The sequence below is a fragment of the Peromyscus leucopus genome, chromosome 7, assembly GCF_004664715.2.
Source record: "Peromyscus leucopus breed LL Stock chromosome 7, UCI_PerLeu_2.1, whole genome shotgun sequence".
Classification (NCBI taxonomy): domain Eukaryota; kingdom Metazoa; phylum Chordata; class Mammalia; order Rodentia; family Cricetidae; genus Peromyscus; species Peromyscus leucopus.
In genome coordinates, this window is record NC_051069.1 from 100,247,143 (window position 1) to 100,265,885 (window position 18,743).

An 18,743-nucleotide genomic window follows, 5' to 3' on the forward strand; every position below is an offset into this window, starting at 1 on the left:
GCTTTCTGCATATGGAATTTAATTATTAATAAGAATTCACACTTCTAATGAGCACCTGCTGTCTTCTTTGGGTCAGTATATTTTTACCAGTTTGGGACAAACATTAATCATATATGACAAACTATTATCAGGTTTGATGTATTGCTTTTTAAAAAGTTATTCTGAGATAATTTTAGACTTCTAGAACAGTAGAGCATTCCCATACATCACCCACCCAGCACACCCTCTTCTTAGCATCTTGCATAACTAGAGTACACTTAGTAGAACGATCAGACTAACAGTCACACAGTACCCTTAATTGCATTATAACTTCCACTGGATAGATATACTTTCTAGAAATGATAAATAGGAGATAGCCAGAAGTTAGGAAATATGCTTAGCAATAATTGGTCAAAGAGAGAAAGATTTAGTAAACTACAAGATGCAAGCTGCATGATGGAGAAAGCAAATGTGAAAATAGAAAGTTTGGGGTATTGTAGGAAGAAATGAAGTTGACTTACCAATCAGTAAGAATGGCTCAGTAGCCACATATTCAACCAAGTGCGTGCCAAGTACAATGTTTTAGGTTTGTAGTGTTTGTGTCTCTACTTAACATGGGTAGATCTTTTCTTGTTATTTCCTGAACAATATAGTGTAATAACTATTTGCTTAGTGTTTACCTTGTGTTATGTATCATTAGTGATCTAGAAATGATTGAAAACATATAGGAGCGTGTAGGCACTATGCAAACACTTGTGCTGTTTATATAAGGAACTTGGATTTGGGGGCCTGAATAGGTTCTTAAGCTAACCCTTCCATGGATACTAAAAGGCAACTATACATATCTTCTTCTGTCTCCCCATTTCCTGGAGCATATGTAATAAAACCTTTAGGCTCTCTATTTTTATGCCATTTTAATCTATTTTTCATTATTATAATAAAATACCCAAAGTAGGCCACTTTATAAAGGAAAGAGGGTTATTTGAGGTCATGATTGTGGAAGCACAAGATCATGTCTGGGTTATGAATTTCTTGGTGACAGAGTCCCAAGTCAATGCAAGGCAGCAGGTAAGTTCCTTGCTCCTCCCCTTTTCTTACAGTGTCATCAGGATTCACCCAGGAGATTCCACTTGGAGGCCTTATCTAATACTAGTTATATTGCTTACCTTCAAACTCCATAGTTACAATTCATTCCTCTATCTGCATACCTCAAAATTGGTTTAAATTGGAACACAATGAGGCTTAGGAGGTCCCCGGAATATTTGTCAACTAGAGGAGCTAATGAGATGGTTGGTGGATGGAGTCTGTTTTGTAACCTCAGGAACATCCTGAAGGGCTGGTTGCCATAGGAACAGCATGATTAGACCTTTCAGGCCCTTCACACCAGGCTGATGGTTGTTATAAGCACAGGCGGATGGTTCTCTAACCAACAGTTTTATATGATAAAGACTCCATATATCCTCACAGGATGGAGTTTAGGGCATTTCTATGTTACTGAGTATGTGGAACAGTGCACTGGGAGGGTGGTATTCTTATAGGATATGGAAGCCACACCCTTCTATCCATCTCTTCCACCTGGTTATTACTGACATTGGTCTTCATGTGACAGAGAGAGAGAGAGAGAGAGAGAGAGAGAGAGAGAGAGAGAGAGAGAGAGAGAGAGAGAGAGAGAGAGAAGGGGAGGAAAATGTAAGAAAAGGACTTCTCTGAACCATTCAATCAAAGGTTGAAACTAAGAACACGCTTGTGAGGACCGCTAGTTTGGAACCAAGGTTTACAGAAAGGTGGACAATGTGAGGGTTGATCATTCAGTGTGAGGCTCAAGGATGGCAATCCCACAACAAAAGACTGATTAACAAGAAAAGAGCCTTGGCATGGAAACTTCAGAAATGAAGACTCTAAGTCCAGGGAAAATTCTCTATTTTATGCTAACCCTGATGCTAGAAGTGGACACATGGAGAAGCATGTACACTAAACACAGTACATGAAAACTCCCAGGAATCAAGAGGGGACACAGATTGGGAGATGAGTAAAATGTTAACACTTTAAGCATCCTTTTACTGTTCTAGCAAGATGAGCTGGCATTTACTTTGTTTTGGGCATTAGATTCCATATTTCCAACTGTACATAAAAATCAGTGCAGTGTAGTAGAAGACACACCTGTGAAAAGTCCCTATAAAACAATGTCCAAGAAAGTCCATGCATAGTGGAGGCGTATAGAGGAATTTTAAGACAGGATGATGAAGGCAACAGCAGTATAAAGAAATCAATAAATTCAACTTCATAACATTTCAGAGATACTTTTCAAGATGATGCCCAGCCTAAGAAGAGGCTTTGATTGTATATATTAAAATGTACCCATAATAGTTATAGATCAGTGAGGAGAAGTGCTCAGCCTTGTTTGTAGTTAGGGAAATGAGAATTAAATTCACCGTGGAATGCCACTGATACACCCACCATAATATCTAAAATTAACACCAACTAAATCTTCCAAGTGTTGGTGGGGCTGTGGGACAGTGAGGATTTGTATAACTCATAAACATGTATCCGTTCTGTGAAAATTAGCTTGGCAGTGTTAATGTGCATGTGTTTGATTATTACCGATCCCACTGACAGATAGACACTGTGTAAAGAGACATGGTTGTTTCCTACCTGATGTGCTTTGAATGTGAAATGTCCCCCAGAGGCTCCTATGTTCGAACACCTGGCCCTAAGCTGGTGGCTCTATTTGGGGCTTAGCTTGAGGAAGTGTCTCTAGAAGAGGGCCTTGAGGTTTGATGGCACTGCCTTGCTTTTTGTGCAGGCTCTGCTTCCTGACTGTGGGCTCAATGGGACCAGATGTCGCCTGCTTCTGCTGCTGTGATTTCCCCACTGTGATGGACTGTATCCTTTAGAAGGTAAGCCACATACATAAACCCTTCCTTCAACCCCTAAGTCCATCAACATGGAAAGGAATCAACAAGTTGGGAAATGAAATTCAGTACACCAGCAACAAAATGGTATTTTACGCAATTTCTCCAATGCATCTTGCATTCAGAATGTCAATCAACATGCCAAAGGTATTATGCAAGAATATAAGCATGCAGACAGGCCAGAGGTTGACAACAGCTGCTCTCCTTGATTGAGCTCCATTTCATCTACTGAGACAGGGTCTCTGGCTGAACTCAGAGCTTGTCAATTCACTGGTCTAGCTTGTCCTCTAGAGCTTTTGTTACCTTCTGAGCACTGGGATTACGGGAAGGCTTCCATACCTGCTAAGCTTTTCCAAGGGTACCTGGGACAAACTCAGTTCCCAATGCTTATTAGGCATGCATGTTATCTATGGGGCTATTCCTAACCTCTTGTACTTGTATATACCATAAATAAGGCAAAAATTTTACCAGTCTGAAATTAGTTGAAGTAGAGTAAATTATGCACTTTGGGAGTACAAGCTGACTAAAGCCTCCTGAAAAGGGAAGTATAGGCTGCCACCTGGTAAAACATGTGCTGAGCAGAGAAAAACAGATAAAATTACATGAAATTCGCTTTATTCTTGATGCATAAATAAGTGGTGCATGCAAGCCAAGTAAGTTGCATTTACATAAGGCATTTGCAATGTTTTTTTTTTTTGTAATGACAACCTTCAATGCACCATGGAAGGATGTGAGCCCTAAGCCTGAAACTGGAAGCTGTATGTCCCTCCAGGTACATCATATGTGAGTGCAAACAAGGGACTTAGCCTCTAGTGCCAGGTTCTGCCATCTAAAATCAGCACAAAATAATTTATCCAAAATACACATTTTGAGGACTACCAAAACTCCCATGTAAAAACATGATTGCCATCTGACAAATGACAGCTGTAATAATGCTTCCATTTCTGGTTGGTGGCATATTATAGGTTGACACATTGCAAATACTACTTTAAATGGTAATAGTGCCTGGGACCTCTTTTGTGAGGCTTTTCCTGGGGAGACAGGACATACATATGTCTATTCATCACAGACAGGGTATCCGTGATGGACCCAAGTATGTACTACACTAAAGTCCAACTTGGGGAACTGGAGTTTATTGAGGTTACTAACAGGAGTAGAGGTAAGGATTCCTGTAGAAGCAAGCAGACCCCCAAAGCATCTGAATCATGTAAGAGCACCCCAACATGGATGCTGACTCATAGAAACTGCAACCCTGGAGTTTCCTGCATGACTTTCAGACAGCTCAACAGGTTGGAGAGTCTCCTCTGGGTGATTGGCTGGACAGCCTTTCCTTCTCCATCAGATTTACTGCTTTCATACCTTGGACAGAGGCCTGCTAGGGTCTTCTTAAATTTTGGTCTTTCTAGATGTGTGAAGTTTGTCTAATTTCAGAGTCTGGTGAACCCTCTCCCCCCACTCCTGGATGGACTGTTTGGATTAATTAAAAACTGTGATATACCAGGGCCAATGGTGCAGGAAGTGTTCGATGAGGTAATGTAAATGTTTGCTGATGCTGTAAGACATTGCGAATTAGATAATTTAGTCCCCTAGCAGTGGAAGCATTTTCAAAGTTATAAATGGGGTGGGAGGCAATCCAGTGGTAGATTTCAGCATCCAGGGATCCAGAGAGCTCTGAGGAGGAAGTTCCTGGAACTAGAATGAAGGAGAAGAGACGAAGGGGGTTGTATCCTCTGAATATGAGAGGCAAATATCCAGCAGGTGCCCTGCATGGAGGAACAGGATAATAGACATCCTGGCCTCATTCCTTTCTCCCTCGAGTGTCCTATGTATGCTCCTTATTGACAAAACTCAGAATAAAGTAGAAGGATGAAGGAGCTTCCTGGGACACAGAGTGGGGTGAAAAGGAAGGGTGGAGAGTAGCTGGAGAGGCAGTTAGCAGAAGCTGAAACAGTATGGCCCATGAACACACTGGCCATACAGTTAACTCCATTACACTGGAGTCTTGCAGTGAGAGAGGGTGACTGGTTCTAAAGAAGAGGAAAGAGAATTTATAACCAAAGAGAAGGGTGAGACTCAGTGGCTAGAAAATGAATAAGATAAAACATCAAGAATAGAAGGTTTTCTTTCTGAGCCAACTTGATATGATTACTGCTAGCAGCCTGCCATGGTGTCGAGGCATTGATGATGATCAGATATCATGGGTGTGGATTTATAGCAAATTGATATGGCAAGGTTCTTGTTCAGATTGTGTAAGGAGAGAGGAAAGAACAAAATGAGGGCCAAGAAAAGAGGACTATAGGGGTGCTGTCTGGACTTTACTTGAAGAATTCTTTTTGTTTGCTATGAATTAAAAAATTGACGTCCCCAAACTTGCAAGGGAATAGATCCTTAGTTACAAGGCTCCTCCATTCTCTCTCCCACTTCTTCCTTCCTCTTGGTTGATTATTTACTGTGCAATAATCTAAAGATATTAGATACAAGCCTGGATGAATTTGGCCCTTCATCTTTGAACATAGAACTCCCTCAAGGGAATTGATACAGGTAAGAACAGAGATAAAGAAGCTTCTGGAAATCATGTACATAGAGAGTTATTGATTCTCAGTTTTCACTGGTTCTTGATGTCAGCAAGAAAGCAGCCCTCAATTCAAGCAAAGCAGTAGTATATGAGATGATTTGTGTTATGCAAACAGTCTGAACCCAGAGTGAATTAAGCCAAAGTCATAGTATAGCTTTTTTTCTTCAAAAAATATATTACTTATTTATTATTATTGTGTACTTGCATGAGTTTATGTGTATCGTGTCCATGCAGGAGTCTCAGTAGGCCAGAAAGGGTCTTAGATTCCCTGAAACTGGAGTTACAGGCAGTGTTGAGTGGCTTAATATGGATGGTGGAAACTGAACCTGGGTCTTCAGTAGATAGCAACAAGTGCTCTCAACCACGGAAACATCTCTCCAGCCCTACCATGGCTTTCCTATTTTGCAAATATTACTTTTGATAGAGTCTGTCTACATTTAAATACTGACTTAAGACATTCCACATGTGTCCAATTGATACTGTGGACATTGATAAAACTCATGATTCTCAAGACAGACCTGTTAGTTAAAATGATTAAATTTTATATAGTTGGGTGTGGAAGAACTGATATGTGATCTCAGCACTCTGGAGCTGAGGCAGGAGAATGAAGAGTTAGGGACAACTTGGGCTACATAGTGAGAGCTTTCCTCAAGGATTAATCTTGAGAGCCTGGATAAAGGTTAGACTTGGAAAAGCCATTTATTACTAGGATGAAATCAACCTCTAACTTTAGGCTAGATATTCAACCAACTTTTGTGGTGATATTGTGTTCCCCAATATATTATGAACACTAATAAACTTATCTGGGGTCAGAGAACAGAAGAGCTATTAGATAGACATAGAGGCCAGAAAATGGTGGCACACACATCTTTAATCCTAGCATTTTGGAGGCAGAGATTCATCCGGATCTCTGTGAGTTCAAAGCCACACTGGAAACAGCCAGGCATGGTGACACACTCCTTTAATCTCAGGAAGCAGAAAGGTATATAAGGTGCGAGGACCCGGAACTAGAGCCTGGTTAAGCTTTAGGCTTTTGAGTAGCAGTTCAGCTGAAACCCACTTGTATGAGTCCACAGAGGCTTCCAGTCTGAGGAATCAGGATCAGCTGAGGAATTGTCAAGGTGAGGTGGCTGTGGCTGGTTCTGCTTCTCTGATCTTTCAGCATTTACCCCAATATCTGGCTCCAGGTTTGTTTTTATTAATAAGACTTTCTAAGATTTGTGCTACAAACTTTCTTACCTTCTTCTCTGTGAACTGAGTTGCTCTGAACAAGTTCCTTTATACTAGTACTTCTCAACTTTCCTACTGCTGCGATACTTTAATAAGGTTCCTCATGCTGTGGTTACCCCCAACCATAAAATTATTTTCACAGCTACTTTATAATTGTAATTTTGCTACTTTTATGAATCATAATATAAATAATTTTGGAGACAGAGGTTTGTCAAATGGGGTTATGACCCACAGGGTGAGAACCACTGCTTTACAGTGTTTCTCAGATTCCTAATGGAAACCTGTGCTGCCATTTTTATATGCCAATACAATTCTAACAATAAGTTATCGTTTTTTCTCAATAGGTAGCAAACATGGAATTTTGCAGAAGGGAAGATCATCCTCAGATATAAAGGGAGCTAAATGATGCAAAGGTAAATATTTAAAATCCCAGATGAAAGTGGTCATAACTTGATTTCAATGTGATGGAAATCAAATTAGCATTGACTGAAAAAGATGAATAAAAGGCATTTGGGTTAAAATTTAGGAGGTTGTTGGAAAACAGAGAAACAAAAGGACTGATCAGCTCAATGACAAGAATTAAAAGCTTCAGATAAAAAATAGAGATAGAATCTATAGAGAGCTGAAGTTGTTGAACAAGACACTTGAATGGAAGGATTTAAATGTAGAATTGAAAAGGTTTCTCAATGGAAGAAAGATGTGCTGAGTCTGGGAGGTATCCAAAGTGCTGTGAAAATTACTGATAAGAAAACTCACATCTAGAATGAGTTGCATCAAATGATCAGATTATAATAAAAAGGAAATTAAACCACATTCATTCAGATATCCAAAAAGCATTATAAAGGCATTGAGACTTCTACTAGGCAATGCTAATTTTGAAGAAGTATGTAAACAATGGAGTTCTTAGGGACATTGGGGTTTGGTGATCTTATACTCAGCTGAATGATCTTTCAGGCAACAGAAGACGCTGACAAGTTACCAATGTTGACTGAAATATTCTATTTATTCAACAAAACAGAGATAAAAAAACAAGATTAGAAAATCCATGACAGAAAGAGGATAGTCAGTAAATATCAAGATCAGTTTTAAAAGATTCAGCTCCATAGAGATGAAGAGATTGCTCAGTGGTTAAGGGCACTTATTGCTCTTACAGAGGACCCAGGTTCAGTTCCCAATGCCCACAATCCTCTGTGATTCCACTTACAAATCATCCAACATTCTCTTCTGACTTTTGTGGGTACTGAATGCACATGGTTCACACACATATGTGCAGGCAACACACATACACACACACACATAAAACAGAGATAATACTGAAATTTTCTTAAAGATACAGCTTCAGGTAACTGGTAAAAATATGATCTTTTTAGTAGTGTGTGTGTATGTGTGTGTGTGTGTGTGTTAGTATGTGTGAGAGAATGTGTGTGCCCATGTGCATATATGCTGTAGAATACATATATGTACAGGTGCCCATAGAGTCCAGAAGAAGGGCTTTGTCTGTGGATGAAGACAAAAGTTTTTATGTGTGATTTCAAATTAAGAGACCATAATGACAGTGACTAACATTTACAAAATTTAATCATGTCTAGCATTATGGGTAAAAACAGTTTTTCAAATCTTTAGAAAGTAAAACATATTAACAGGAAGAAAGGCCACACTATGAAAACAGAAAATAAATACTAGATGATACAAACTATTAGGATCAAACACTTAATAGACAGGATCTATAAGTACAAAAGTAAATATAAATGACTACATGCACACAACAAATCTCTATGACTTCTTGTTTGTTCTCTTTATTAACACACACTGATTTTCTTTCTGTCTCTTAACCAATTGGGGTTTAACACCTAGCCTATCAGGTGCTACACAGCTATCCCAACTTGATTTCAGCCTTTGTTTGATACACTGACTTCATACTTTTGGGTCTACCATTCTTTTCAAGTTGGAGGTGTTTCCCAGAGAAAACAGGGCTGCATCTTGTTACTCCACATCTCTTCAGTGAGGAGCTGGACTCATGCACTTTTGATGATTTTATTAAGAGAGGTTCACTAATGCCTGTGATTTTGTTATTTGGTTTTCTTTTGGTTGGATTGTTTGCTCTTTTCTTTTTCCTTTGTGTGTCTATACCTCAATTAAGAGTTAGGAGAGACCTACATGTCAGCTTTAACTAGGTTTTTCCTAACAGGATTCAGACTCTGACCTGACCCTCTACGGAACTGCAATGCATTCTGCACTTGTTGCCTCTACAGGAGGCAGATCCCATGCTAAGGAGGCAGAGTCAACCTGACTGAGTGCATCTTCCCAGGGCTTGTCATCCTGGCATGAGTCCAGTGTCTGAAGACTTTGGCTTTCCAGGAGGGTGAGTGAAGGATGCTGCTGATGCAGTGGGTGGGATGCTGGGATGCTGCCCAACTCCGACTCCACATGTTACTGCATCCCATAACAAAGATGCATCTGGATCTGAGTAGCAGTAAGTAGTGCTAAGCACAAGAAACACTGGTCTGATCAACATAATCTCAATCCCAGGCACAAACTAACCTAAATGGAAGGACTATGTGTGATGTCATGGAGCAGAACACAATGAGCATTCACTTGTGCTTTGATGAAGTCATGTGCCTTTGAGAGCAGAAGTCAAGAGACTTGTTTATGCAAAGTAAATTTCTTCCTAGAAAATGCCTTGTCATAGTCTATCTGACTGTGAAAGAACTGAGGGTTTGCATCAGAGAGAATGACCCTTCAAAATTGAATTTCAGCCATGTGGAGAGGGAAACATTAATACTGCCCAGAAGCTTCCACCTACAAGGGCACTTTAGAAACCAGCCAGGCATTCACCTAGGCAGTATTTATTTTTTAAAATTTCACTGTCTGCCTGGACACATCTTCTGGAAACAGATATGATTAAGCTGAAGCCCTTTCTCTCAAATAATAATTGAGGGAAATAAGGTGCAGATGTCGGATGGTTGACTAAGCTCATATGAAACCTTTTCTACTAAGGCTCAACATGAAGTATAGGGCTGAACTGAATGCAAATTTCAAGATCTGTCCAGCTCAAGTCACCAAATGCTGGAAATTAAACATGGAAAAAGTCAACAGCTTGGCAGAATTTTCTGAATACTGCCTTTTGCCTCAAGGCTTTGACACCAGAATCACAGCAGCTCAATGCTACTGCTGTTAATTCATTTTACAAGTGAGCACCTTGAGATGCTGGCCTAGAGTCACCTGTCCTTGGTCATGGAATGCATGTGGTGTTATTAGAATTTGAGCCCAGGTGTATGCATTGTGTGGGGGAAACACGAACAAATTTCTGTTGGCTCTTAGTTCTTCTAAGCTCGGAATATGTATTTCCTGTTCCTGTTTTAGACTCAGCTGCTTTTTATGGTGCTCGGCTTCCAGCATTGGAGAGTGAGACTAGAAATCAATATGTGAGTGCAAGTGGGCTGTTAGGTATGAGCTGACACTTCCTAAATCCCTAAGGCAACTTAGAAAAAAACATTGAAAATTAAGAGTTAGGAATTATGTGGCCCTACTGCAGCCAGGTCTGTGCTGATGTCCACTGTATCTGATACCATTGAAGGATGTGCAGACACCTGAGATCGAGAGCCATGTTGGTGTCTCAGGGCCATACTGCCACTGGGGCAGTGGTGACAACATCCAGACCCAACCACTGCCGAGGATCATGTTGGGGTCCATGGTTCTCCCATGGCTGGGGTCTGTGCAGAAGTCTGGGTCCTGCAGTGCCACCAAAGGTCACATAGAGGTCCAAGGTTAGGACCACAACCATTCCCACATGAGCGGCCAGGCCCTCTACCCAGAGCCAGGATGTCTACTGGCCCCAAGCTGCTGCTGAGGGCCATGTCTGGGTCTGTGGTCCAGCCACAGCTGGGGTCTGTGTGGATGTCTGTGGCCTGTATCACCTCAGGAAGACTTAGGAACCATGTGAGATGAAATCAGAGGGCCATGCTGAGTCAGCCACACCCCTTGCTGGCCCTGAGAAAGCTGGCCTTGCCTCTTGCTGGACACTACAGCAAGAAAGTGGGCCCCACCCTCACCATAGACCAAGGTGAACCAACCCTGAGGGCATACATGTAGGGGGAGCTGTCTCCACACCTTTGCCTGAGGTTGGTAGCTCCAGGGGCCAGGAATGACCAGCACGGCTACCAACCAGGCCCACAGCCGGGTCTTTGGTTGACCCACCCTAGCATCTATCCCATCTAGGACCTGCTGGAGCAGGTGAAGGGACTGGTCCTGTGGAATGAAACCCACAAGATCTCCAAGACTCATGGCAGTCACAGGATATCCCAGAGTTTCAGTGAAGAATCAGTGACAATGGTGTACCAGAAACCAGAGGCCTTAAACCAGACCAGTGACTCATTGCAATAAACATTTGCCAGTAAAACTGATGGGACAAAGAGATATACTCTATGGCACACTGAAGCCTCCAGTGCCACCAGGGTGAATGAAGAAGTGTTGGAGAAGCAGGAAAGAAGGAGAAGCAGAGATTTTTCTGTTGTTGTGGTTTGGTTTGTTTTGGTTTTGGGTTTTTGTTGTTGTTTGCTTGTTTTTGCTTTTGCTTTTGTTCACTTGCTTGCTTATTTTGATTTGTTTCCTTATGGGGGGCATGACAGAAATGAGGGGAGGGTAAGGGGGACTGGGATGTGAACAGAGTTGGGGTGCATGATGTGAAACTCCCAAAGAGCCAATAAAGAAGTTAAATTTAAAAAGACACAGAAAAGCATTGGGAATTAAATACTTCTGTCAGCATTGTGTCCAGTATTCTTCAGCCATCATCCTTTGGTGTCCACTCCTGAACTGTTTTGTTTGCGTTTATGAACAGTGGAAGGGGACGCTATGGAATTGCTTGGAGTCTGCACAGTTGATAGATTTCCAATCCCCAATCCTGGGACACATTTATCCAGATTTTTCTTTGACTTATCAAAGTTTTGCAGCTTTTCCTGAGATCATACCTGTATTTTCTAAATTTTATTCCTTAACTTTTGCTGTTGGGATTATGTCTATGTGTCATGCTTTAAATTTCACTTGGTGGGTGTTCATGAATTTGAAGGGGATGTGCATTCTGCTGTCAATAGTGGAGTGTTGACTTCATGTCGGGTATCTCCTAGGCGCTGTTCATGTTAATTTATTTTCTACCTGCTTTGTTTATCAATGACTAGAAGATGGGTGTTGACATTGCTGACACTTGCCGGTTTCTCCTGCGCATTCAATTCACATTTGCCTCGTGTACTTAATTAATTATGTACAAATTCAAAGTTGTTAGCTTGGAAAGAGAAGATTGTGGATGCAGAAACTGCCAGAATCTTATAGGAATAAGGGGTGGTGTGGGGGAGGAGGCTGAGGAGAAGCTGGTCTCTGAGGTGGAAAAACAAACACTGGCATCAATAGCAAAGGAAGAGGACACTTTGGGAAGGAGAATAGGAGGGGAGTCCAGGATTCTTCTGGGGTGCTCAGCCCTAGTTGTGGGGAGCTGTGCTTCCAGTGTGAGTAACTACAGCTACAGAGAGTCAGAACCGTGGCTTAGCACAAAGAGCTACAGCCTGCATATGGAGGTCAGAGGGCAATGTATGGGGAGTCTGTTCTCACTTCTGTCAGGTGAGTTTCAGGACTGGAACTCTGGCTGTCAGGCATGGCAGCAAGAGCCTACCTACTGAGCCATCTTGCTGGCCTTGCTCTTTACTTTTTACTGTGGAGGTTTTTCTATTGGCATGTCATTAAACTCCCTAAATCTTGCTTTGATTGCATCTCTGATGAGCTCATTAAAGCTGTTCTAAATTTCTGTTCTCCTAGTTTGTTTTATTATTTGTTTTGTTTAGGTGCAGGCTCTCACTATGTAGGCAAAGTTGATCTCAAAATTGTGATCCTTCTGCCTTAGCTTCTCAAGTGCTGGGATAACAGGAGTGTGTGGTGGTATTTTGTTCCCCAAAATATTGTGCACACTAATAAATTTATCTGGGGTCAGAGAACAGGACAGCCACAATATTAAATATAGAGGATAGGCAGGGGTGGCACATGCCCTTAATCCCGATCACATGATAGGCAGATCTCCATGTGTTCAAGGATACAGCCATGCAGGGTGACACAAGGCCTTTAATCCCAAGAAGTGAGCCTTTAATCCCAGGGAGTAATGGCAGATAGCAGAAAGGTATATAAGGTGTGAGGACCAGAAACAAGAGTCTGGTTAAGCTTTTAGGCTTTTGAGCAGTAGTTCAGCTGAGATCCATTTAGATGAGGACACAGAGGCTTCCAGTTTGAGAAAACAGGATCAGTTGAGGAACTGGTGAGGTGAGGTAGCTGTGGCTTGTTCTGCTTCTCTGATCTTCCAGCCTTTACCCCAATAACTGGCCTCAGGTTTATTTTTATTAATAAGACCTGTTAAGATTCCTGCTACAGGAGTGCACCACCATGCCTAGCTCTTTAATTATGATCATGAATCCTTACATTTCTGGTTATAAGAGTTTCCATATCTGTGTTCTTTCATGTTCTGTAATTCTTGCATTAGAGTCTATAACATGCTGATTCTAACAGTTATTTCCTAAACAGTAATTCCAAATTCTGTGTAAGATCCATATCTGGTTATAGTGCTTGTTTTGATCTTCAAATTTCACTGTCTCTTGAATTTTAAAATTATTTTTGTTGTTTTTTTAATTAAAATTTTTTTGAGAATTTCACATATGAGTATACTGTATTTACATCATTTCTACCTTTCCCCTTCCAGCTCTTTTCCTGTGACTCCATCCCCTCTAAAATTTGTGACTTCTTCTATAACAATTATTATTACATATCTGAATCTATCTATCTATCTATCTATCTATCTATCTACCTACCTACCTACCTACATACCTACCTATCATCATCTGTCTATATAATCCACAGAGGGCAATCCCAGTTGCCTGTATATACACATCTTTACAGCGGACCACTTAGGACTGGGAGACTAGATGAAAGCTCAGATGCCTTGAGTGACGGCGAGTTTATCAGGCAGAAGCTGGCTGGGCTGAAGGTTTGCTATAGCTGTTGCTAGAAGGTGCTGGGTCTTCACTATGGTCCTGCCTTTTGGTTCCCATGTTGTCTTTTGGTTTCTTTTCTACTGACTCCTTGAATAGAATCTGGGTTATTCTATACTATTTCACCAGCATTAGATCCAGGCCCTGAGAATATAGGGGATCACTCTATGTATTTTGGATTATGTCTCAGACTTTTATTGTATATGTATCTCCAGACTGTGACCTTCATACGTGTACCTCGGCTTATACATACTATGCATAGGTGAACTGGTAGACCCTTTAGAAGGCAGACTTGTGGGAAATCTATAGAAAACTGGGAAGGGGATCTTCGCTCCCATGCTGTTCACTCTTGTGTTTTCCTATCCACAAAATGAATAGTTTTTCTGCTATGTAACTCCACTACCACCACCCTGTACCCCACTGGATGCCTAGAACAATGAGCCTGTTTAACCTTATATTAGATCAATGAGCTAAAATAAGCCTTTTCTCTTTGTAAGTTTCTTATCTCCCATATTTCTTTATAGTAACAGAAAACTGATTAATACATTTGAGATGATAATTTATTTTGAGAGATAAAAATGGAAGAAAATGATTAAATATTTTAGTAACTGAAGAGGAGGTTTCATCATTCAGGGAATAACTTAGTTATATTGGTGCGTGACTGAGACAAATTTAGAAGCTTAATTCCCTTGACTTTTGGGTGCAATATCATATAATGGAACAGTCATTTTCTTTGTGAAAGATTACAGACTGAAATACATGGAGAAAAACACCCATCTCAGTGGTTTCCTGGACACACTTTATGATCTTGGAAAGTGTTGGATTAACCCATTTTTTTGTAGAATTTAGGGGCTATTTTAGTGTACTTCAATTAGATATCATGCATCCTTGGAACCAGGAAGGCTCTCAAAGCTGAATTTCTTAACTAATCATCTCATAGAAGACAAAACTGGAACCTAGGCATCTCTCCTCAGATAAAGACTGGTTCTTGTTTCTTCTTTCCCAGCTCATAGTGTCAGGATTGGCATCCTGACAGTAATGCCATCCCTGGTAAAGTGTTCATGGCAGCTCAAGACTCTCTGCTTTAAGGCTATTATACATCAAGGTCATCGGCTTTGCTTCCGTTACTGGGGAAATAGCCAAGATGGGTGAGGTATCGTCACTTCTTGAAACATATTTTGGTCAAGAACACTAATATAAAATAATGTTTCTGAACATGTTTTAGTGGGAGGAGTGGTCAAGAACACTTCTTATTAAAATAAACTTAAACAAAATGTTACAATGGACAAATAAGTATTTTATTCTATGCATTTTAAAATCTGCTTTGTCTGGAGATAGGGGTTTTGGAACAGGGTTCCTTATAGCTTAGGCTGTTCTTGAACTTGCTGTATAGGTGGCCAACTTGTCCCTGAACACCTATCTCTACTTCCCAGGTTTGAAATGAAAATTAGTGAGTGCTAATTACTGGTCCTAGGTTAGGATACTTTTAATTGAAGACAGAGAATGAAAGATCAAATAAACTGAATAAGCATTGGCTTAAATGGGGCTGCCTGCTACTGAATGCTTGCATGTGCCTTAACTATGTTCATGTTGCCTCCCAGTGGGTGTATTATGTGTTAGCTGGCTCCCCCACATTTTGTAAAGTATGAATAATAGAGAATTTTCATAATGGAATAGAGAATTATTATAATGGCTAAATTAGTTTCCATTATAAAAATCTAGATTTTGCTTTAAATAATATGGCCCACAACACAGTTTTTGAGTTCCTGGGTTTCTAAGTTATTTGGAACTAGGTCAAAGTCCACAACTGAAAGCATTGAAGCCAAAGGAACATGACTCATTCCCAAAACTGCAGAAAAGAGGAATGAAGCAGAACCATTCAAACACAGTCAGTCACTTGCAGGCATGTCCCACCTTTCGACACTGGGACACCATGCTGTCATCTGTAAGGTTTGTGCTATGGAACTGCACAGCCAAGTTCCAAAATTTATTCACAAAAATATCTCATGAAGTTTTAAGTGAGTTTATGGTTTTTGTTGGGTCATATTCAGAGCCATCCTGGAACACATGGGGCCTATGAGCCGTGGGCTGTGAGCTGAACACACCTGGTAGGATCTGTGTGTCATCATCAAGGTAGCTTGCTCCTCTAAAGGAAGATCATTCCTCAGGAGTCTGGGTGAAGAAGAAGTCTGTCTGCCAACAGAGAGGCTGCCCTGGTTCTGGCTAGGTGTGTCTCAATTACACATTTACCTTTAGTTTTACCAGATTGCTAATTTCTCCTTTGTTCTGTTCCCAAAACTCACCCATATATCCACGAATTGACTTCCTTGCTGATTTCTGAAGTTCTCATCTCAGAAATGAACTTACTTGGTGTTATGCAAATCCCACAATCAGTTTCTCCTACATTAGCATGAATGATTGCAGATCCTGATCAAGATTGATTGAGTTTCCCCCTCGTCAGTGAAACAGGCAGCTACACTGGGTTTCTTATTTCACTTTGCCTTCTAGTGTCTGGAGAAAGAGTGCACTCAGCTGGTCAGACATGCCACCGAGTGACGGTCTTTACCTGCTGAGCCATTTCGACAGCCCTATTTACTTCACTTTTATTGATTTGATGAGGACAATGGCTTCCTGCAGCCATATGAAATGTTTTCCAAATGAACACCCAGACACCTTGGGCTCTGACCACAGAACAGCTAAGCTGTGTCTGAATTCTGGGAGGGAGCAGGGAAGGAGGAAAGAAGATGGCGTCAGGAGCCAAGGTGGCAGCAGAAAGTGAGGCGTTGACAGGCGGTAATCAAAATCCAGTTTCCCCATGAGTTAAAAACAAATGCAGAATGCAGACTGAACTTGGTAAGTTTTCCACTCATATTTCTTTGCTAAAGTCACTATTCTTATTACGCATTCATGATAAGCTGTTCGTGTTTATAGTTTCTCTTTCAGAAGGACTTCAGAACACCCACTTTTCTCATGTGACCAGATTTTTCCATAAGAGCAGTCATGAAAGAAACACAAAGGTTTGTTTGTTTTGTTTTGTTCTTTTATTTTAACATCGTTTTTCGCTCTTCTCCCAGCTCTCCTTCAAGGCTGGCGAAATGACTCAGTGGGTAAAGGTCTCCTGTGCAAGCGTGAGCATCTGACTTGGAAGCCACAGAACCCACAGAAGCCACAGAAAGACCAGACAGTGTGGCATGTCCCGGGAAGCTCACAGGGCAGCTAGCTCAGAGTACATGGTGATGAAGAACAAGAGACTATCTCAAACAAGGGAGAGGGTGTGGCTCAACACTGGAGGTTTACCACACACTATAGCATGTGTACGTGTGTGCACGCGCGTGTGTGTGCACACACACGTGTATATGCTCACATGCATGAGCACACACACACACACACACACACACACACACACACACACATGATAAAAATGAATGTCTCTCAGTAATGATAGTAGCACTATATTTACATACCTAAGATCAGCTACTGGTGTGACTTTTCATGGCCAAGTGAGTATCATGTTTTATCTTAGCTCTACGATTGATTCTCTTTCTTTTGACTGAGGCACTGCCGTCCCTTTAGAAGAGAAAAGTTGGAGGATCGGTATTGTAAACTGAGGTTTGACAGAAACTCTTTCACAGTGATGTGGCTAAAATTTAAATAAAATATGGAGGAAACAACAATACAACTAAGGATAATCCGGATACTGTGACTTGTTACGATTGCTTTTATGTAACCAAAGAAAAGTAAATAATTATAGACCGCCTTGTTACGTAAAGAAGAACTTTTTGCATTTCCCAAAAAAACCCTTAATTTTTCTATTTAGTTGGAAATGAACCATACACAGAAGCATTTTCTTCACAAAGATTAACCAGAATCTAGCTCATCTTTCCATAGGGTCTAAAGCCCAATGGTAATACGCTTTCTACAGGGGCCTTCCGGAGCTCACAACTTTTTATTGGTGTTTTGCACATAAATTAATTGTGACCAAAGAAAATCCTGGTTACTGTGTAACTACCAGAGGCTGCCATCAGCAGGAACTAAATCACTCAGACCTTACAGCTGTCCTGACAGTTTGTGCAGAGACTGTGGTTCACAGCATAGAAATGGGACTTCTTACCACAGCAGAATCATCACTGGAAGATATGAAGCACTTGCTTTTTTTTTTAACTTTTAAGGATTTATTTCATTTTTATATATGTGTATGTGTGTCTACAGGCATGTGTGTGCAGGGAGGTCAGCAGAGGAAGTTTGAAGCCTAGGACCTGGAGTTATAGGTGGTTGTGAATTGCCTATGTGGGTCCTGAGAACAGAACTCTGGTCCTCTGCAAAAGCAGTATGTGCTCTCAACCTTGGAATAATTTCTCCTGACTTGACCCATAAAACACATTTTTTTTGAGTATATATACTGTGGTGACCTCAAATTTCCCTTTCACACTCCAATTATCAAAATGTTATCCTTACCACTCCAAGAATCTGGGACAACTACAGGGAGTGGTAATGTACAGTTTCCTCTCTACATAGAAGTCTGGGAGAAAGTCAGTAAAGCAGGCATCATACCCTTGTTTTCACAGGGTATCAGTTAGCAAAGGCCAGCCTCTGAAGCACCCTCCACACTGTTCCCAGCCAGAACGCACAGATCCAATCGGCAGGGCCAAACCCGACTCTGTATCTTCCAAATCTGCAGGCTTCCCTCTAGTGGATGGCATGACCTCTCCTCTGTCTCTCTGTGAATTTCTTCTTCCATCATGCAGCCCAAGACTCTCTCATGTATCCTTCAGCATCCAGGCTACATTTCTTTTCTTTTCTTTTCCATGTAATTCCTGGCCAGTGCTGCCCCAGGACAGTGAAATCCCTCTCCCTACCACCTCTCACTTCATACACATACTTCAGATTGGTGTCAGTCTTCTCTGTTCCTAGGAGGCTTTGACTCAGTGTTTTACATCACAGAGTTTCTAGGACAAGACCATCTTCTAAGTAATCAAGTGGCTAAACAGAGAAGCATCTTGTGATCACTGTAAGTAGATGCACTGA